This window comes from Copadichromis virginalis, linkage group LG11 (genome assembly GCF_057382275.1).
Source record: "Copadichromis virginalis isolate Kocher_CV1m ecotype Utaka linkage group LG11, C_Virginalis_male_GT1.1, whole genome shotgun sequence".
Lineage (NCBI taxonomy): Eukaryota > Metazoa > Chordata > Actinopteri > Cichliformes > Cichlidae > Copadichromis > Copadichromis virginalis.
In genome coordinates, this window is record NC_140628.1 from 3,991,733 (window position 1) to 4,013,392 (window position 21,660).

The window sequence follows — 21,660 nt, forward strand, 5'->3', positions numbered from 1 at the left end:
TTGCTTTGGTCCTATTTCTATTATCCTCCTCATATACTCTATTTTACTTGTTAAGCACCTTGGCATACCCTTGGTTTTTAAGTGTGCTTTATAAATAAAGTTTATTATTGTTTTTTTTTGTTTTGCAGCACGGTGGCACGGTGGTTAGCACTGTTGCCGCACAGCAAGAAGGTCCTGAGTTCAATTCCACCATCAGGCCGGGGTCTTTCTGTGTGGAGTTTGCATGTTCTCCCCGTGTTTGCGTGGGTTCTCTCCGGGTACTCCGGCTTCCTCCCACCGTCCAAAGACATGCAGCTTGTGGGGATAGGTTAATTGGATAATCCAAATTGCCACTAGGTGTGAATGTGACTGTGAGTGTGAATGGTTGTCTGTCCCTGTGTGTTGGCCCTGCGACAGACTGGCGACCTGTCCAGGGTGTACCCCGCCTCTCGCCCTATGACAGCTGGGATAGGCTCCAGCGCCCCCTGCGACCCTGAAAAGGAGAAGCGGAAGGATGGATGATTTTTGTTTTAGTTAAGACCATCCAGCAAAGAATATACAGAGGCTAAGACAAATCAAAAAGAATCGGGTGTTGAACAGAGATAAAAATGTCCTCAGAATAAATAGAAACAATATTTAAACCCAAAGTAAAAACAAGGTCCTGTGTGTGTCCTTTGCGTTGTGTGGGGCTGGACACATGCTGGCTAAAATGAAAAGAATCCATAATGCTGATAAAACCTCTGGCAAAGGGGTTGGTGTCATCATCAACATGTATGATTAAAATATAAGTAATACATTCAATATCAACAACTATAAGCAGTCTGGACAGCTTCATAGTGGAGGATAAGAAGTCAATGAACTCCAAAAAAAAGCTACTGGGCCGAGTGGACGATACACCACAGCATAATAAAAAGGATCCTTATTCTCGGCTTTAATCAGCTCTAGTTCAAACGAAGGAAAATGTCCAACATTCGCTGAACGGCAGGAGAAACAGCCGTGAAAAACCCCCCACAGCAAGACCTCCTCCATGACCAGACACCCGAGGCTTGCTGATGAAGAAATAGCTGTGTGGGCAAAGTTCAATGAGGGACAAATAGTCTAAGTCACTCTGCCAGGGCTCAGTCAGAAATAAATAATGATTTTTTTGGGGGAAAATATCAAATAATTCAGCAAGAAAGATTTATTAGTCATGGATAGGCTATGGCCACACCCTCTAACAGATCATTACATGAAGGAACCTTTTAAAAAAACAAGCGCGCTCATGCTCTTACGTGCTGCACAATAATGTTTAATATTTAGTATTTACTGTTATATTCACATAGATCATCGCGATGATGTTGTTTATTATATTGCTCTCTTTTTTCCTTGTTTTCTCTTTTTTCTTTCTCAACAGGTGATTTCTCCCCTTTCTTTCCCCCAGTCAAGTCTGTCCCGTGTAGTAAGTGAAAATAAAATAAAATAAACAATAAAAGCAAAGGTGAATCATATAGACCAGGGTTCCCCAATCCCAGTCCACGAGGGCCGGTGTCCTGCAGGTTTTAGATCTCACCCTGGGTCAACACACCTGAATCACATGATGAGTTTATTACCAGGCCTCTGGAGAACTTCAGGACACGTTGAGGAGGTGATTTATCCATTTAAATCAGCTGTGATGGATCAAGAAGACATCTAAAACCTGCAGGGACACCGGCCCTCGTGGACTGAGATTGGGGACCCCTGATATAGACCAATACAGCAAGGCTGGGATGGTCCATTTGGTAAAGTAAATCCGTTGGGCATCTTTCTTTGCCTTTAGACAATAATTCTGATGGCAAAAGAACCAAACGGGACAGGCAGTCTCGTCATGCATTGAAAAGCACCAGGGTGTGCGAGGTAGAAGCCTTATTATTAGCAGGATCTCGAGTTAGGGGGTGCAATTACTCAGGGTTTGGGCCGATTCCACTCACCGCATGATCCCAGAGACCCGAGCCCTGTGTATCCAAGCAGGGGCGTGAAAGACAAATTCCCCTCCATGAAAATTTTCTGAGTACAGGAAACAAGACACCTCGATGTTGCGTACCAGCCACACCCCGCTGCCAGAACAGCCTGAGGTTCACATGGACACCTGCTCTTCTCCCTCGTGGTCTGAGGACACTGCTGAGGTCGCCGGACAAGGATCCAGCCACCGGCAGAGGATGGAAAATGCCGACACAAGAGGATGAGGCCCATCATTGAAGATAAGTTAGATAACAGCGTCTATCATTGATATGGAGCGCAAACAATAGACCAGGACAAACGTAAACACCGGTGCCATCACTCTTATGACCACGTTTTTAAGACTAAGAACTAGGAAACATTTACAGATATGCAAAGAAACTTCTTGGGACACTCACAGCCAACTGGATGCGATTTACAGTTTTGATTGATTTCAGCCAGTCACACAGAGCGACCATTGCCTGCTGCTTAGCTGATGGCACATTTGAAACTGACGACTCTCACTGGTGGACTCAGTTTTCCTCTCTAAATCTCTTGTATTTATGGGTTTAAAACGTGTTTTCATAACTTGCCTCCCCCTCTCTCAAACAAACATATGGCATTGGCTGAAATGGATGTGCACACATTTTCAAGTTGGGTTTTTTCCCTCTCTCTTTTGTACTTTTTTGCAAAAGTGCTTTAGCTCACCCTCAATCTTTTAATTCCCCCCATGGCTGAAGAACCAGTCTTGTTCTTAAATGGCTACTCAGTTTACTGAATAAGATCAAAGGTCATAAGGGTCATGGTCTGTCGGTCCTCACCATCCAACCCTTTTTGCTATGTTTTGTTATGTTCTCTCCTGGATTCCTGCTTCCCTCTGTGTAACAAGGCAACCTTTTGTAGCTTGATTTACAGTGAAGATGGAGACTAAGACAAAGTATGGTGGAAGCAAGAGGTGTTTATTTGCCTACATATATCTAAACCATGACAGTCAATAGCAGGTCAAGCCTTCTAACAGCAATCACTCCTCTGTCTAATGACAGCCTTAAATACTCTCAGCTGTTAAGGACTAAACCATTATTTACTCTCAGGTGAGTTTACCAAATTCTAACATTCCACAAACATTGTACAGTACACAATCTCAATAAATGAAAATACACATACAGGGAGTGCAGAATTATTAGGCAAATGAGTATTTTGTCCACATCGTCCTCTTCATGCATGTTGTCTTACTCCAAGCTGTATAGGCTCGAAAGCCTACTACCAATTAAGCATATTAGGTGATGTGCATCTCTGTAATGAGAAGGGGTGTGGTCTAATGACATCAACACCCTATATCAGGTGTGCATAATTATTAGGCAACGTCCTTTCCTTTGGCAAAATGGGTCAAAAGAAGGACTTGACAGGCTCAGAAAAGTCAAAAATAGTGAGATATCTTGCAGAGGGATGCAGCAGTCTCAAAATTGCAAAGCTTCTGAAGCGTGATCATCGAACAACCAAGCGTTTCATTCCAAATAGTCAACAGGGTCGCAAGAAGCGTGTGGAAAAACCAAGGCGCAAAATAACTGCCCATGAACTGAGAAAAGTCAAGCGTGCAGCTGCCAAGATGCCACTTGCCACCAGTTTGGCCATATTTCAGAGCTGCAACATCACTGGAGTGCCCAAAAGCACAAGGTGTGCAATACTCAGAGACATGGCCAAGGTAAGAAAGGCTGAAAGACGACCACCACTGAACAAGACGCACAAGCTGAAACGTCAAGACTGGGCCAAGAAATATCTCAAGACTGGTTTTTCTAAGGTTTTATGGACTGATGAAATGAGAGTGAGTCTTGATGGGCCAGATGGATGGGCCCGTGGCTGGATTGGTAAAGGGCAGAGAGCTCCAGTCCGACTCAGACGCCAGCAAGGTGGAGGTGGAGTACTGGTTTGGGCTGGTATCATCATCAAAGATGAGCTTGTGAGGCCTTTTCGGGTTGAGGATGGAGTCAAGCTCAACTCCCAGTCCTACTGCCAGTTTCTGGAAGACACCTTCTTCAAGCAGTGGTACAGGAAGAAGTCTGCATCCTTCAAGAAAAACATGATTTTCATGCAGGACAATGCTCCATCACATGCGTCCAAGTACTCCACAGCGTGGCTGCAAGAAAGGGTATAAAAGAAGAAAAACTAATGACATGGCCTCCTTGTTCACCTGATCTGAACCCCATTGAGAACCTGTGGTCCATCATCAAATGTGAGATTTACAAGGAGGGAAAACAGTACACCTCTCTGAACAGTGTCTGGGAGGCTGTGGTTGCTGCTGCACGCAATGTTGATTGTGAACAGATCAAAACACTGACAGAATCCATGGATGGCAGGCTTTTGAGTGTCCTTGCAAAGAAAGGTGGCTATATTGGTCGCTGATTTGTTTTTGTTTTGTTTTTGAATGTCAGAAATGTATATTTGTGAATGTGGAGATGTTATATTGGTTTCACTGGTAAAAATAAATAATTGAAATGGGTATATATTTGTTTTTTGTTAAGTTGCCTAATAATCATGTACAGTAATAGTCACCTGCACACACAGATATCCCCCTAAAATAGCTAAAACTAAAAACTACTTCCAAAAACATTCAGCTTTGATATTAATGAGTTTTTTGTCTATATATTTGTCTACTTTTTCTATATAATCCATCATACAAAATGTAGACATACAAAAATACAAAAGTCCCTTTTTATAACTTGTTTTATTAGTTTTAATCTTTTAACTTTATGCATCAAGCAAAAACTTAATTATATGCAACATTCTCTGACTGGAAGAAATGTGTTTAACATTTAAACCTATTTTCTGCACATTCCAGCGCATAAAATATATATTTTGTGTTTACACTCACTCACAAATAGATGCAAGTAAAACACAGCAGAAAATAAATAAAGTCAAAGACTTTCTGATGGCCTTGTGAGGATTATCACCACTTCTGGTTTAACTCTCCTTGCCTCTGATGGCCCTCAGGCTTTTATTCGAGGCTTTGTCTTGTCTCTCCTGACATCTTCAAGTCTTCCTGAAGCCTTTTTGCCATCAGTTTCAATCTGTATCCTTCTCACTAACTTCTCCTCCCCATATTCTCTTCACGTATTATGTCAGTCTGTCTTTAACGTTGAGCTGCAGCTAATGTCATGTGACTTATTTTTCTTAGAGTTGTTTCTCCCTGCCACGGTATGACTGGTCTTATTTTTTGGCGGAGGGACTCCACTTTGCTCTGTAGCTTCATCAGCCTTCAATCAACAGCTACTTCCTTACTTACATCTTTTCCTTTCTTTTCAACTCTTATCAGTCACTCAATGTTTAAATTCTTAGTATTTTTTAAAAACTGCTTCTCAGGTGGGGTATCAGCCCCTAAATGATGCTCAGATCACACTTTTGGAATAGATGCTGCTATTTCTGCAACCAGATTTCCTCAATATTTAATGACTGAGCTGCTGGTCATCATCAAGCTATTTGTCGTACATCAGTTTTGACTCTGTCATATTTTTACCTCAAAAAAGTCCTGGTAAGCCATGACATGGAGCTGGTGGTGGTAACAAACTCTTTTCCATTTTTATCCACATTTCTGTTCGTCTTTACAAAAACTTTGTTCTCTAAACTTTGTATAATAGCCTCTCCTGGCCTCCAATTACCTCTGAGCCTTATTACAGGCTCTCTTCTTATCTCTCTTTATGGACTGATAGCTCTCAAGCCTTTGTTTCATTGCTGACTTCATTACTATACTCCAGTCATTGTCTTGCCCACCTTGTGTGAGCTAATCAGCTCCCATTCCATATACTTTAAATCTCACTGCTCTTCTGTCATCCTGCCTGTCAGACTCTCATTTGTGTAACCTTTGTCTCACCGCTTTCCCTCAGAGCTCCATCCAAGCCTCCATCTTCATCTCTGGGGGAGTCCCATCCTAAATCCTATCACTGCTGGGATCCTGTTGTGATTTGTCCTGCTAGAAGGTGAAGCTCCGTCCCAGTCTCAAGTCTTTCACAGACTCCAAGAGGTTTTCTTCCAAGATTGCCCTGTATTTGGCTCCATCCATCTTCCCATCAACTCTGACCAGCTTCCCCGTCCCTGCTGAAGAGAAGCCCCCCCAGAGCATGATGCTGCCACCACCATATTTGACAGTGGGGATGGTGTGTTCAGAGTGATGTGCAGTGTTAGTTTTCCGCCACACATAGCGTTTTGCATTTTGGCCAAAAAGTTCCATTTTGGTCTATTTAAGACAGCACAACTGATCAGATGAGAAGTCAGCTCACCTGATCAGTTGTGCTGCCGATGTGGGCTTTGCCTGGGCGGGGTTGGGTCTGGGCGTGGCAGTCCTTTTAATTTTTGATCCACTGAGTTTTGTAACTTGCTTGGCCACTGGTAATATAAAGAAAAATCTTTATATTGGTATTCTGGTTTATTGCCGGTTTACAGGACGGTCCTTTGGGCCTTTGATGACCTTGAGTCTGCTTTCCCTACAAAAACAGAAGAAAAAAATATATTAAATCTTCAACAGTTATTAACAGTGGAAAATGTGAAGGCTAATTTCAACAAACTACTGAATTAAAATCAGTTCATTAATATAATATAGCACCAAATAACAACAACAGTCCCCTAAAGGCACTTTATATTGTAAAGTACCCTACAACAGGCTAAACCCATAGAGAAAGAAACAAAACAATAATTAGATGACCTGTTACTGAGCAAGCACTTGATGACAGTGGGAAGGAAAAAATCCCAGATGAGGAGGAAAACAGGACAGAAGACACACTATGAAAGAGAACTCTGTTGTGATATTTTGATACCATGGTAGCATTTACAGGATATTGTTTTATAGTGATATTATACAGGAAAACTGTTACTCAATAAGGCCCATTTACTAGTTGTTTTTCTCTTTCTCTGTGACCCAAGAATTAATGTGTAAGAATCACAGGATGGTACCTCAAGGTCGAAAACACCACAGAGATCACTTCCTTATTCCCATCCTCCCTTCTTTATCTCCTAGAAAAGAGCTTGTTAAAGGCCAGGTGGTTTGTTTCAGAATTCACTAATGAAAGAACTCTGTATTCTGTGTCTAGGAGTGTATTTCGCTGGGATAATCATAAATTGTAGCTGAACTGATAAACTATACAAAGGATACTTCTTTGCTCAGAGGGCAGGAAGACGCTTCCTTATTTGGTCTGTACCGGTCTGAACTGAGAACCTGCTGACACACAAACCTTTTTCCTCTATATAAACTGTTGTCTGATGAATAAACCTTTGAGTTGATTGTGGGAAAGCAACCTGAAGCAGTCTGTGTTTCCTTGTTCTCCCAAGCTACTCCCGGCGCTGTAACTAACCTGCTGAACGGCATACCTGAGTGTTACTTTGAATAATTTTGAATCTTATAGGGTAAAGACAAAACTCTGCTTATAGGTGCCCACGCCTCGGAGGAAACCCGATCCACGGAGAAACCCGGGACCGAGATTTCTTTCAAACTCTATTAAATTTTCCAATATTAGAGACTACATTACCCACCATGCCTTTCACGTATGATTCAAAGGTGCTTAAAGACACCCTGTCACTCACACTTTGATGGTTCAGGTCTGACTCAGGTGACTCCTGCTCAGGTGATGTGGCTAAATGAAGTTGAGCCAGTCTTTCTTCCAGACAGCTCACTGTACCTGCAAACACAAATCACTAACCATCAGCAAACCCAACACTTTACTCTCAGCTACTACTTTATAACACTGTTTTTCTGCATTCAAACTCACCAAATCGATCGATAATTCAGCACGGACCATCTGCAGCCTGTCTCATTTGCTTTCAAAGTGAAAGACCTAGCTAATGCGTGATAGTGGTCCGATGCCTGGAAGGCAGGACTAATATTGCTTCTAAACAAATGAAACTATTAACACCAAATGTGATCCACTCTCTAACTTTAGAGAGAGGATCAGAGAGAGAATCACATTTCGCTTTTCAAAATAAATATTTTTTCAAAATAAAAGGGTGAAAATGCATTTATACAAATAAAAAGATTTGTACAAATCATTTATACGAATAAAAAGAGCCGTTTGACGATAAAGTTCAAGTCCTCACTCGAAGAAAACTGAGGAAGGGTCTTGGAAATCTGGACCAGGGTGCCTAGGGTCCTAAGGCTGTAGGTTATATACTATTAATTAAAACTTTCCAATCACCAACTTCTCACTGTTTCTCGATGCTGACTGATTCCTACAGCAAACTGTACAACACCAAAATCAAGATGTTTTTGATAGATGATGTACTCAGTGTTGAAGGGGGCTATGTGAATGGGAAGGTTACTGCCAAATGACCTGTACAAAGCTCATGCAGGGTCAACCTAAGAAATGACATGGGGCTGCCTCGCCTTGGAGTTGACTTTGGACTTCTGAAATCCAAGAAGTCCAACAAATCTTGATATTAATCTTCCAAATGCAAAATTGAATATGAAACAACCCCAGATGAAGGGACATATCAGGCCCAAGGGTTAGTGCTCCAAAGGTGGAACTCAACATGCCCAAAGTAACAATGCACAGCAGCATCTGAGATCTTCAGGTCATAGTATTGATGATCCTTCATTGTATTTCCAAACACCCTCACGATCTCCGGAGAACCGCCTCTTCCTCGTCCCTGTCGTTGGTCCAGGCTTGTGAGGGCGGGGGGACAGCGCTCCACGCTGACATTGGCACATATGATGCGTCTTCAAGCCAGTTTTCAAACGTGGAGGAATCGTGGATGAATCTCGGGAGTCAGAAGATCGCCCAGAGTCAGGGTTCACACGAAGGATATCAGTGTGCTGGATTGAGGGCTTATGTATTGTGTTGGGCGTAATAAAGCGCCGTTACTCAGACATCACATTCACACCGCCCTTTTCTTTGATGTTGAATAGTGACCACTGTGAAAAGTTCTAATGTACATAAAGTTTGTCTTTTTCTCAATCTAATTGTTTTTTCATAAAAACATGATTATTGAACAATGAACAAAATGAGATTAAATATTTTATTTGAGCAAGCAGACAGGCACCAACAGAGCCGTGTGAATAATCACCACATAACGCAAGATATGCAGCTTTAAAAAGGTTGCCTGTTGTCCTTTTTGCCACTTTTCCAGGTATCTTTATATCCACATCAAGTTTCATGTTTTTTTTTAATGTTTATCTTTAGTTTCCCCGGTTTGGGTTATTGTTTAGCTTCACCTTTGCCTTTGTTTTTTAATCTTTTATCATCCTCAATAAATGGCTTACGGAGCCCCGCAGGGGACATGGGAGAAAAAAAAATTAAGACGGACTTTTGCGAAATCTCGCAAAACTTTTGCGAGATCTCGCAAAAGTTTTAGCCGCCAGCTCGAAGCCGACCGGGAGGTCGAGGCACGATGTGCCAGGAAAGCGGTGTTCCTCCCGGCTGTAGTAGGTCTCGACCTCCCGTTAGCTTCGAGATGGTGGGTGTCAGATCTCCGAAAACGTCGGAGCACTTTTGCAAATATGCGATGTCTTGTAAATCGAGCAGATATCTGACGTTTACACAACTACATTCACGCCTCAAAATATCTTAAAAGTGTATTTTGTGACCCAGAAAGAGTAATATTACAACTAAGTAGCTGCCGCCATTGTTGGAATTCAACTTTTGCGAGATCTCGCAAAAGTTTTGCAAGATCCCGAGTTTGTTTTGCGAGATCTCGCAAAGGTCCGTCTTAATTTTTTTTCTCCCATGTCCCCTGCGGGGCTCCGTAATGGCTCGCTTTCTGTTAACATTTACGTTTTTTTTCCATGTTCCTTGGTGTCTGCATTTTGGGTCCACTCCTCAAAATCATACAGTGTGCTGCTGCTACTGTGACAGATCACACAGCAAATTCAAAAGTGTTAAATGTTTTGGTGTTAATAGTCTTCTTGCAAAAGTAGAGTTAATTTTACTCTAAGCAGAGTCACATTCTTTTAATGTAACTCTGAGGTGTAAAATGATAGTAGTTAAAATCGAGTGTTAAAAATGAGTGTTTCTCTGTCAAATCTGGAGGTGTTACAATGGAAACATTAACCCTTGACCTCTTAACTCTGAACTCCTACAGGGGCTATGACACCAACAGAGTACATTCACAGACTCCGCCCCCAGCACGGCTCCAATCGAAGCTGAAGTGAAGCCGTTTCAGAACATTTTGCTCTACATATTTGAGTTGTTTGCCATGCTTGGTAAGTCATTTTTTCAAAGATAGTTTCAATTATTATTATTAGCTTTTACTTCTGTGGCTCTTTGGAGTTGAGACAAAGCTGTGTGAAAGGCATTAGCCATGTTGCTCGCTGATAGCATAATATTCTGTTTTAGCTAGCTGAAAGGTATTGTTTGCGGGCAAATACCACAGCCTTGAAAAAAAGCTTGCATGTGAATTTTCAGTCAAACTTTTGGTCAAATACACCTAAAACAATGTCTAGAATGTGAAATGTTGGTATAATAGTGCTACTTGAAGCCTGAAAACGATCGCCCATAAAAATAAAAAAAACCGAGCAAACAGCAGTAGCAGACGTCCTGACTGGATTCTACGTTAGCATAGATCCCTCCAGAGTTTTGTGCACACGGTTTAGGTAAAAATGAAAAAGGTTGAGGTTTTACATTTAGTTCAGTATTACCTGTTGCCTGTGTCCTTGTCTTTTGGGAAAATACTTTACACAAGTAATGGCTCAAAGAGGATTCCTTTTTTTTTTTACTGTGCTGCAATTGTTTACTGGATTATTTGTGCCATTAATTAGTGTCAACTAATTTTTATTCAATCTCCGCACAGGATATGCTTGTGAAGATGGAATATGGGGGAGAGCAGAAGTGCGTTGAAGTTCCACAAAGGGATGAATGAAGGACATGCATATTGTATTGAAGAAATAAGTGATGAGATGCTGTTATTTGCATTTACCATGTCAGACCTTTTGATAAACAAAATTCTAATGAAAGTGAGAACATGTATACTGTTACATCTTTCAGAAAATGTTTTGAAATTGTGGTGCACAGTTCAGAATAAATGTTTTTCAAAAACCATTGCATCTTTTTAGTAAATGTTTATTTCCAAAAGAAATTTCTAGAAGTTCAGAACAGTAAAATTCCCGCTTTTTAGAATGAATTAGAAGATAACTCTTACGTAGTTAAACTAAAATACTCTTTGAGAGTTAATATATAAACTCTTAACACCAAGTGTTAAATTATCAACTCCAGACAGATTTGGTGTTTAACACTAAATCAGAGTTAACGTACCAACTCTCCAAAAAGAGTTAAATTAACACTCTCTGGTGTGGACCCATATAGACACTTTAATAGTGTTGAAATCAAATCCGACAGTGTTAATTTGGACATGCTGGATTTGCTGTGCAGGGAGGGGCAGGCATCTGCCGGCACCAGTTTGGGTGAGAGAAGGAAGACAGAACAAAAGACATGCTGTGAGAGCCAGAGATGAATAAATAGTATGATGAAGTGTACCCAGAGGTTGCCCTTTGTTCAAAATTAAAGTCTACAAATCAATGACATCACACTGGCCCATGTTTATATACAGTCTATGATTACATGTCATTGGGATCTTAGAGCTGCTGTATGCAAAGCTGCAGCTTTAGAATTTAGGTTCTAATCCTTTTTTTCTTCCTTTGCTTTTCTCAGCCATATGTTTTTTTTCTCCCTTCATTTCCTCTTATTGTCCCTTTACATACTCTTTGCCTCGCTCCAGTCTATTGCCAGAATAGCACACCGAGCTTCAAGGAGAGTGAAATGAACGCCATCGCCATCACCTCTCTCTTTCTAGTCCCCGTCAGGACTCTTGCTGCAACATTTTGGATTAACTGAAGTCTTTTCAAGGTGTTTTTAGGACATCCTGATAATAATGAATTACAGTAGTCCAGTCTAGAAGTAACATATGCATGAACTAGTTCTTCAGCATCACTCTGAGACAGGATAAAGCAGTGCTACATACTTGTTTAATATGTGCATTAAAGCACATTTCCTGGTCAAAAATGACTCAGTTTCTTCACAGTGTTACTGGAGGCCGAGGTAATGCCTATATGATTGGCCTATAATTAGCTAAGACTGCTGGGTCTAGAGATGCTTTTTGAGTAAAGGTTTAACTACTGCCAGCTTGAAGGCCTGTGGTACACAGCTGATTATTAGATATAGGTTGATTATATTTAAGAGTGAAGCATTAATTAATGCCTCTCCGTGAATCGCTACCTTATCGTGGTGGAGGGGTTTGTGTGTCCCAGGGATCCCAGGGGCTATGTTGTCTGGGGACCTTTGCCCCCTGGTAGGGTCTCCCATGGCAAATTGGTCTTGGGTGAGGGACCAGACAAAGAGTGACTCAGAAGACCCTTATGAGAAAAACATCGAGGGAACAGTTTACCCTGCCCGGGATAGGGTTACCGGGGCCCCGCCCTGGAACCAGGCCTGGGGAGGGTGCCCGAGGGCGAGCGTCTGGTGGCCGGGCCTTAGTCCATGGGGCCTGGCCGGGCACAGCCCGAAAAGAGGACATGGGTCCATCCTCCCGCAGGCCCACCACCCACAGGAGGCGCCATAGGGGTTGGGTGCATTGTGTGCCGGGCGGCGGCCAGGAGCAGAGGCCCTGGTGGACTGATCCCCGGCTGGCAAGGCTGGCAATTGGGACATGGAATGTCACCTCTCTGGTGGGGAAGGAGCCTGAGTTAGTGCGTGAGGTTGAGAGGTACCGGCTAGATATAGTCGGGCTCACCTCTACACAAGGCTTGGGCTCTGGAACCAGTCTCCTGGAGAGGGGCTGGACTCTGTCTCAGGCTGGAGTTGCCCCTGCTGAGAGGCGGCGGGCTGGGGTGGGTATTCTAATATCCCCTCGGCTTGCTGCCGGTACGTTGGGGTTCTTCCCGGTGGATGAGAGGATTTGCTCCCTGCGCCTTAGGGTCGGGGAACGGGTCCTGACTGTCATCTGCACTTATGCACCGAGTGGCAGTTCAGAGTACCCAGCCTTCTTAGAGTCCCTGGGTGGGGTGCTGGAAGGTGCTTCACCTGGAGACTCTGTTGTCCTGCTGGGAGACTTCAATGCTCACGTGGGTAACGACAGTGAGACCTGGAGGGGCGTGATTGGGAGGAACGGACTCCCTGATCTGAACCCGAGCGGTGTTTTGTTATTGGACTTCTGTGTAACTCACAGTTTGGCCATAACGAACACCTTGTTCGAACATAAGAGTGTCCATAAGTGCACGTGGCACCAGGACGCTCTAGGCCGCAGGTCGATGATCGATTTTGTAATCGTATCACCAGACCTGCGACCATATGTTCTGGACACTCGGGTAAAGAGAGGGGCTGAACTGTCAACTGATCACCACCTGGTGGTGAGTTGGATCAGGTGGCGGGGGAGGACGCTGGACAGACCCGGTGCACCTAAACGTGTTGCGAGGGTGTGCTGGGAACGTCTAGCAGAGGCCCCAGTCCGCGAGATCTTTAACGCACACCTCCGGCAGAGCTTTAAAAGCATTCCGAGGGAGACTGGGGACATTGAGTCCGAATGGACCATGTTCAGCATCTCCATTGCCGAAGCTGCTGCATTGAGCTGCGGCCGCAAGGTGGTTGGTGCCTGCCGTGGTGGTAATCCCCGAACCAAATGGTGGACACCAGAGGTGAAGGGAGCCACCAGGCTGAAGAGGGAGTCCTATCGGGCTTGGTTAGCCTGTGGGACTCCGGAGGCAGCCAACAGGTATCGACAGGCCAAGCGGAATGCGGCTCGGGCAGTGGCTGAAGCAAAAACTCGGGTGTGGGAGGAGTTCGGAGAGGCCATGGAAAAAGACTTTCGGACTGCCTCGAAGAGATTCTGGCAAACCGTCAGGCGTCTCAGGAGGGGAAAGCGGTGCTCTACCTACACTGTGTATAGTGCTGGCGGAGCGCTGCTGACGTCGACTGAGAAAATTGTCAGGCGGTGGAAGGAATACTTCGAGGACCTCCTTAATCCCACTGACACGTCTTTCGAGGAGGAAGCAGAGTCTGGGGATGAGGGGAATGACCCGCCAATTTCCGGGGGCGAGGTCACTGAGGCAGTTAAACAACTCCTTGGTGGCAGAGCCCCTGGTGTTGATGAGGTCCGCCCCGAGTTCCTGAAGGCTCTGGACGTTGTAGGGCTGTCCTGGTTGACACGCCTCTGCAATGTTGCGTGGAGATCAGGGGCAGTACCTGTGGACTGGCAGACCGGGGTGGTGGTCCCCATCTTTAAGAAAGGGGACCGGAGGGTGTGTTCCAACTACAGGGGGATCACACTCCTCAGCCTCCCTGGGAAAGTCTATGCCAGGGTGCTGGAAAGGAGAGTTCGTCCGCTAGTCGAACCTCGGATACAGGAGGAACAATGCGGTTTCCGTCCTGGTCGCGGAACACTGGACCAGCTCTTTATCCTCTCCAGGATACTTGAGGGTGCATGGGAGTTTGCCCAACCAGTCTACATGTGTTTTGTGGACTTGGAGAAGGCATTCGACCGTGTCCCTCGGGGTGTCCTGTGGAAGGTGTTGCGGGAGTATGGGGTGTCTGGCCCATTGCTACGGGCCATTCGATCCCTATACAACCGTTGCAAGAGCTTGGTTCGCATTGCCAGCAATAAGTCAGACTCGTTCCCGGTGGGTGATGGGCTCCGCTAGGACTGCCCTTTGTCACCAATTCTGTTCATAATTTTTATGGACAGGATTTCTAGGCGCAGCCAAGTGGTGGAGGGCTTTCACTTCGGTGGCCTCAGAATCTCATCTCTGCTTTTCGCGGATGATGTGGTTCTGTTGGCTTCATCGGGTGAAGGCCTCCAGCTCGCACTGGAACGGTTCGCAGCCGAGTGTGAAGCAGTGGGAATGAGGATCAGCACCTCCAAATCTGAGTTCATGGTTCTCAGCCGGAAAAGGGTGGAGTGCCCACTCCGGGTCGGGGATGAGTTCCTGCCCCAAGTGGAGGAGTTCAAGTATCTCAGGGTCTTGTTCGCGAGTGATGGCCGCGACCCGGCCCCGGATAAAGCGGATGAAGATGGATGGATGGCATTAATAATGGCAGGACTTCTTTGAGCAGTCTTGTAGGAATGGGGTCTAAAAGACACGATGATGATACGATGAAAGTAATTAGTGAAGTTAACTCAGAAAGATCAATTGGAGAAAAAGACTCTAAATGAATGTCAATGATACTGAAAGTAGCTGTAGATAATGTTACATCTGTGGGATGATTATGGGTCATTTTTTCTCTAATCGTTAAAATTTTATTTGTGAAGAAGTTCATGAAGTCATTACTAGTTAACATTAAAGGGATGGTTGGCTCAACAGTGCTCTGACACTTTGTTTGTCTGGCTACAGTGCTGAAGAGAAACTTAGGGTTGTTCTTATGTTCTTCAATCAGTGATGAATATTAAGATGTTCTAGCTTTACGGGGGTCTTTTTAAAATTTTAATCTGAATTTCCAGCTGAGATGGACAAGGCTCACCATCAGGCTTTCAAATAAATTAAAACTCTGTATTGATCTTTGTTTAATTAATAATGTGCTTCAAAGGCTCTGATAGTTAGTATGACTCAGGGGTGTTAATTCATTTAAACTTACATAATTATCCTGCTGTAACCAGGTTTCAGTAAGGCAGAGTAAATCGATTTGTTGATCAATTATTAAGTCAAGGTGCTGTTGAGGACACTGTATTGTTCGTTCTTTCTTTCTTTCTTTCTTTCTTTCTTTCTTTCTTTCTTTTATTTTTTTACATTTAAGCAGTGTTGGGTAAGTTACTTTAAATTAGTAACTTAGTTACATTACTAGTTACTTCCATCAAAAGTAACTCAGTTACTTCAAGTTACTCGTTACTTTCAAAGTAACTAGTTACTAGGGAAAGTAACTTTTACTCAGACTTCTCTTGTTAATGTGTTGCTAACTGGATACCCAGCAAGAGTGCCAGTCTTCTAGCTTGCTTACTTGCCACAGTGCACTGTGTCACCTACCAACAGAAAGGAAAAGATAATGTGCACATTTCCACGAGAGAAATCCCACGCCTGGACCGTCATTGACTGCTGCCATGATTCTAGCCTACGTCACAGAGTCATGTGCGCCTTTTACATCCAACACAAAAACTGCAGTCGTGGTGCTTTCGATTGTACTCAGAACTCAGAAATTCTGCCTTCTGAATAGGAAGATGTAGGTAACACCAGACTGCAGATGAGCTGCATACAGGGCTGGACTGGGACAAAAAATCAGCCCGGGCATTTTGACTAGAGACTGGCCCACCATTATAGCAAAAATCATAAAGCCTTTGAATGAAAACAAACACTGTTGTGAGAGTGATGTACACTGTTCTGATGGTATATATGCATCAATCTATCAATCGTTTGTTGTAAGACTCAGATAATTATTTATTAAAAGCTAGACATTTGAAATGAGAATAAGAAAATATTTCTTTGTGCCCCCCTTTCCCTGTTAATGCCCTACCTGGCCCCCTGGCAACACTTTGCTAGACCCGCCCCTGCACAGTTACCAGCTGTCAGCTACCTAAAAAAGGATCCTGCTGTTATTTGTCTCTCAGAAACAGTTCATAACTTCCCTTCAACTCATTCATGTCACCTAAAAGGTAAACCTGTTTCTCCATCACCTGTTCAGCTCTGATGATCCAGTAAGGACATCTCCTGGTTTCATCTTCATGTTTCCAAACAGACATCATGACCAGCAGCTTCACAGCTGTGGCTCCAGCAAACATCAGCTGATACTAGAAATTAATATTAAATAAATTCTAACAACAGCTGATCAAGCTTAAACGTGCTGCTGTTGTTTAGCGCTACATCCGCTGGTTTCCTCTTTCTGGCGCAAAGTGGGCGATAAATAAACAAGAGAGAAAAGCCGATCAGCTGATCATTGATAAGTTTCATGATTAAAGTAGAAACAGGAGAGAGAGGGTGAGAGGGTGAGAGGAGAAGAGGCAGCTGTGCAGTGTAACGACAGAATAACTCCAGCTTTGTGCCTTTTTCATTGTAGCTGAAGTCCGGGACAAACTGTTCCTTTTCACCTCAATAAGAAACCCGTAATAATTTCTCTGAATACGAGACGATTCCGTTTTTTATGGGACGGTTGGCAACTCTAATAATTAACCGTATGAACAAAATAAAGTTCCACATCAGTAACATAGCACCACCCAGCTGTATAGAAACTCCGTCATGCTAGCTAGCACGCAGTACGAAAAAGTCAGCACAACGAAAATAAACTCCACCTAAACTTGGTTCATATCTGACCCAGAGAGACTGCAGGTCATAACTTCTTACCTGAAGTTCAGTTCACACTTGGACCGGCGGCTGCTTCGGGTCTCTCCTCCTCCTGCATCCCCTTTCCCTCCTCCACCTGCTGGCTTCCACCACTTGCTAATGTTACTGAATCTGTGGGAGCTCCGATAGCCACCACACGAAGTAACGAGTAACGACCCTATCTAAATCCCAGTAACGACTAACGCGTTCCTGGTTTTGGCATAATAACTAGTTACCGTGCTCGTTACCACAATAATAACGTAGTTACTGTAACACGTTACTTAATAACGCGTTAGTCCCAACACTGCATTTAACAGTGGCCTCCCATGGACGAACGTGATAGAGCCTGCCTGAAACTAGGAGAAAAATTGAAACGGGAGCGGCATTCAGGGAGGGAAACGTGGGTGTACGGGGCCTGTGAAATGCGACCCAGGGGTACTCTGGGACCCCCGGGGTCCGGAGCTGCCCCGAAGGGGAGCACAAGGGTTAAGTCATGTTTTTGCTGGTTTTTAGTTTGTTTTTTTGTGTTTGGGAGCTGACACAGTCTCAGTGGAGATGGGGTGTTATGGGGATAACAGGAGGAGAGAAGCTGCAGAGGTGTGTGAGACTGCAACTGATTGGGGAGGGGACCAGAGAAAACTACAGAGTCTGACATTGTTTTGGCAAAGTTACACACTGATTCAATATTGATTTTAGTGACATCTGATTGATGTAACCGGGTGTCATTATTGCTGATATGAATTATACTTTTACTGAATTCAGGTTTACCCTCAGTGTCGCCTGCTCTGGCCCCTGGAAGACAATTGACTATGGTTGCTGCTGTCTTCACGTGTCTCAGAACGGAATCAGCAATTACCAGAGTTTGATCCCTGGCAGGTGTGTCGCCGAGTGGAGGAAACAGTTAGACACATGAACACGTTGGTGGTGTTCCAGGACTTCTGTTTAAGACTATGCTCCCTCCTCACCGTCACCCAGCCATCATGTTTTCCCGTCTGCTCAGGATAACCTGCTGGGGGACAGTTAGCAGGGCCTACGCCACCTTCCACTGCTCCTGCTACAGGGGCCTGACCAGCTACAGGGTTTTCAAGGGTGGGATTTCGAGTGTCCAATTCAGCGATCCAGGCCTCCAGAGCTGCATAAAGGCTACATTTATTACAAGTATCATTACTGCTCATTTAAAAAAACAGAAAGCATAACTCTTCTCCAGAGTCGGAGCAGTCTTCCACAATAATTGGGTTTGACATATCAGGTTAAATAAAGACTGCTGAGGAGCAAGCATGGCTTGGGCCCATCTCAGAGCTCACCCTTGCAGCAGGATAACCATGAAAGAAATTTTGCACAGTCTGAGGAATAAATTCTCCTTTGTTGATGAAACACTAGGAAACACTGTGAGGAAACCTCCGTTCTTTTCACTGGTAAAAACTTCAGGGGCCTCTCCAGAGGTACAACCTCCCTGAGCTGTGCTGCTGACCATGCCCATCGTTTTATGACCACAGTATACTCATTTTATAACAGATGTGAATCCAGCAGATTATCTTTGGCATGTGGTGGACCAGGAGATTTGCAACATGGATGCACAGCCGACAAATCTGAAGCAACTGTGTGATGCTATCATGTCAATATGAAACTGAATCTGTGAGGAATGTTTCCAGGTCTTTGTTGAATCTGTGCCACAAAGAATTAAGGCAGTTCTGAAGGTGAAAGAAGGTCCAAAACAGTACTGGCAACTAATGAAGTGGCCAGTGACTGTATTTAGTGTCTAGATGTTTTTTCAGTATTTTATTCACTTAATAGCAGGACAGAATACCACATGACTGTGGCCTTGTGTTATACCCTCTCTGCTGCAGTGATGCTGCAGACAAACACAAACATCGTGATCAGACTTTTAAGAAGAGCCTCTTGAAGATGAAGGTCTGTGTCTCTTGACCTAAACACATAATCCAGTTAAATCTGATTTATGTTCATCAATGCCCCTCACACTGTAACTTAAAGTAATAAATTGGTTACTGATTAATTACAGAAGTATATTTGTGAGCTTAAAGATGTAAGCCTTGGACCATCGAGATGAAATGTGGTTGGGAAACGTAACAAGCATTAATAAAACTTCATCAGTAGCTCAAGCAAGACCTCAAAACCTTTGCTCACCACATGTGGTTAGCAGACTGTGGTTGAACCATGCAGCCTAACAACATGCAGTAAATTGCAGGTTAAAGCAGTTTGCTTACACGTTGTTAAACGAGGGAAGGGAACTAATGTGGCTGTCACATTACCCTTTTGTCCCATTTCATCCCAGAACTCGATTAAATTGCTGCTCACTTTCTACAGTACTTAAAACTGATCAGTAGGACCTGAAACTGCAAACATTCAAACATTCAGGCCAAGTAAGAATCAGCGGGTGCACGTATTAATCTTCTAAAAGTTTCTGACCAGGAGGTTAAACTCATACAAATTAGCTTCACCCAGGCTCATGAAAACATTTTCCTGCTTACAGATAGCAGATCATTTGTGTCAGTAAGGTTTATATTTGAGCTTCTTGTTCACACAGAGCAATTTTTCTTCATTTTTTAACGATTACCAAAGTCTGTGAATCCCCAAATTGTGCAGTTGTTCTATTTGCTCCCCCTGAGGTCACTTTCACCATGTGACAAAAACAACGCCCCGCTGTACACACTCGGGCCACCAGCAACTTTCTAAATCCTCAATAAAAAGCTGACGGGTTGCAATGATGTTCCAAATAACTTATTAAGAAAACAACTAAAGAGACAGAAACTATTATGAAAACTGGTTTATTTTATATCTCCTAGTTTGAAGTGAAGCAATAAAAACATGTATAAAACATCACAAACTGTAATATTTTACAAATGCTTATGTCCTGCTGATCCAATGGAGACATCTTCCAGTGACAGTCTTCATCCGTGTGTGTGTGAGGAGGATCCTAAACCCACCGACACAGAAGTGCATGTTCACAACTCCCTCTGTGCAGGCGGTGTCAGGTGGTGCTGTGGCCAGTCAGGCATGAAGTGCTGAGAGTGGATCTTTGGTCCTCTGTGCAGCTCTGTCCACTCTCAGCTTCCCTGCAAAGCAATAACACAAGAAAGACGTAATTTTAACACAAAACAGCATTTCCATAGTAGGCAGCTGCAGCATGTTGTTAAAAAGCTATTTTAAACTCAACATATACACACAATAAATAAACTTAGACCTACAGTCCTGTAGGACGATGATTTACACCAGCTATTGGAAGGATTTAGTCTTCAAGACAGTTTGTAGCCAATGTGAGGTGATAACTTACATGGCTGGAACACAGCACCACTCTCCCGTTTGTCATTTGCTCATCCATCCTTCTCATCGGGTTGGGGTAAGGCTGTCTTCTGGGTGGAGCATCTCTCTGTGTTAGCGCCGTCTAGAATGCTGGGAGGACAAGTGTAAAGCACCTGAAGACAAAAAGACAAAGACAAAAGGATGAATTCACAGATCACAGAGTTGTTCAATTTACTTTTCTTCTGTTATGTGTTTTTACCTTACCTCTGATCCCTGAGCCACAGGCTATACCTTATGTATAAACAAGAGACTACAGTCAGTTCACGACATCATTTTTAAACCTTTTCTACTTATTTGTGTTGACATTAAGTACGGACTTACCTTTGTCCTGCATGGTGAGCTAGAGCTTGAGAAAAAATAAGCAAGTCATTTCAACAGTTACCTGTGATATTAACAAAAATAGAAGTAACAACACCTAAAACACTACCTTACAGTCACACAGGCAATGTCACATATTAAGAAAAAAACAATACATTTCACATGTGTTAGTTAATATTCTTTAAAAGTCAGATATTCTTAGTTAGCTGTGTTACAAACATCACTAGACACAAAGGCTTAACTTAAACATTACAAAGTTAATTAAAAAGTAAGGCATATTTACAAGAAGCTGTCCTCAAAGCAAGAAAGTGTCTTACAAACACTGCAAGACGCAAAGACCAACTTAAACGTTTAAAGTTTAAAAACAAGTTCTAACATTACCTATTCAGTCACTGTCATCAAGTGAAAGGTTAAAAGGCCTTTCCCAGAAGCGTCTGACACCAAAAGAACCTGATGATGTTGAAGGGCCACAGAACGTGTCATCACTTACCTTGCACCTCTTCAGTGCAGATGTCTTCTCTGCTTCTCTTTGCTGAGGAGGTGAGAACTGAGGTTGAAGGAGAAGCTTCGTGAGAAGAGGGGGAGGATGAGAGAAGGATATACTCACCATAACTGACACTCTGGGTATCAGTGTCCTGTTCTTCATCAGAAGAGATGGTTCTCGGGAGACTGTCATCCAGGATCCTGATGACTTCAGGAAGGCCTTCTTCTGCAGGACGTTCAACCACGTAGTCAAGACGACATGTGAGGAAACAAGTTTAAAATAACATTAGGAATGTGATAAACACCAAGTGCTAAAGGAACAGAGCTACATCTGTTAGTTTCAGCAGATGATGAGAGAAAAGCATTTTAGGCTACATTTATGTCAGACTGAATGACAC

General features: G+C 43.5%; 2 long non-coding RNA genes and 1 pseudogene across 2 annotated transcripts; 1 reads left to right on the top strand and 2 right to left on the bottom strand.

The window, feature by feature from the left end:
• The first annotated feature begins 9,785 nt into the window (after nucleotides 1-9,785).
• Nucleotides 9,786-10,946, top strand: LOC146697933 (uncharacterized). Its single transcript, XR_014922869.1, has 2 exons — nucleotides 9,786-10,111; nucleotides 10,699-10,946. It is a non-coding gene; the product is annotated as an uncharacterized LOC146697933 (long non-coding RNA).
• Nucleotides 10,947-17,450: 6,504 nt separating this feature from the next.
• LOC146697934 (uncharacterized) lies at nucleotides 17,451-18,620 on the bottom strand (annotated as a pseudogene).
• Nucleotides 18,621-19,910: 1,290 nt separating this feature from the next.
• On the bottom strand, nucleotides 19,911-21,305 carry LOC146697935 (uncharacterized). Its single transcript, XR_014922870.1, has 3 exons — nucleotides 20,666-21,305; nucleotides 20,433-20,574; nucleotides 19,911-20,214 (listed from the first exon to the last, which is right to left on the bottom strand). It is a non-coding gene; the product is annotated as an uncharacterized LOC146697935 (long non-coding RNA).
• Nucleotides 21,306-21,660: the final 355 nt, after the last annotated feature.